Here is an 882-nt window from a genome sequence, read left to right as displayed (position 1 = left end):
TGGCGTAGATGCTACGAAGATATTGTAGACTTCGTAGCGTTACATCTTCGTAGCATGATGTTTCACTCGGTAACTTTCTCACTTCGGGTACATTTAGTAACTTCTTTTTTTTTTACCCAATGAAAAAAGGACGAGTTCCCAATTCGTTGGAATATATTTTTAAGTACTAACCTACCTATATTAAACAGGCACAATTACTAACATCACCTACATCATTATTATTCATTATATTTTATCTATTACTAGCAACCCGGGCTTCGCACGGGTAGTTCAAATAATTTACACAAAAACCTTTACAAATTATACATATAAACCTTCCTCTTGAATCACAAAAAAAAAATCCGTTGCGTTGTTTTAAAGATCTAAGCATACATAGGGACAGACGGACAGACAGCGGAAAGCGACTTTGTTTTATACTATGTAGTGATGATACATAAGACACAAGATACAAATTTTTGGACCCGGGTATGTCCTTAAACGACGTCCAAAAGAGAGGTATGGGCACTGTGAATGACATCTCGCTTTGTGTGGTAGGGCACAGGACAGCGGATGTCATTTCAGATCTAGAGCAGAGCCCAACTGGGGAGGTACTTACCTCCACCTTACAGAAAACCGCAGCCAAATAACACTAGACCCTACTAATAGTGTTGTGTTCCTGCCGGTGAGTAAGGTTGCCAGAGCTCGAGGGAGAGGAGTGTTAGGTTCGGCAACGCGCATGTAACTCCTCTGGAGTTGCAGGCGTACATAGGCTACGGAGACTGCTTAACATCAGGCGGGCCGTATGCTTGTTTGCCACCGACGTAGTATAAAAAAAAATACAAGGCACTTTAGTTTCCAGTCAAAATAATAAAGTCAGTCATAACGGCACATATAGAAGAGACT

The sequence above is a fragment of the Cydia strobilella genome, chromosome 4, assembly GCF_947568885.1.
Source record: "Cydia strobilella chromosome 4, ilCydStro3.1, whole genome shotgun sequence".
Taxonomy (NCBI): Eukaryota; Metazoa; Arthropoda; class Insecta; order Lepidoptera; family Tortricidae; genus Cydia; species Cydia strobilella.
The sequence above is the reverse complement of the archived record's forward strand: the minus strand, read 5'-3'. Positions refer to the sequence as shown.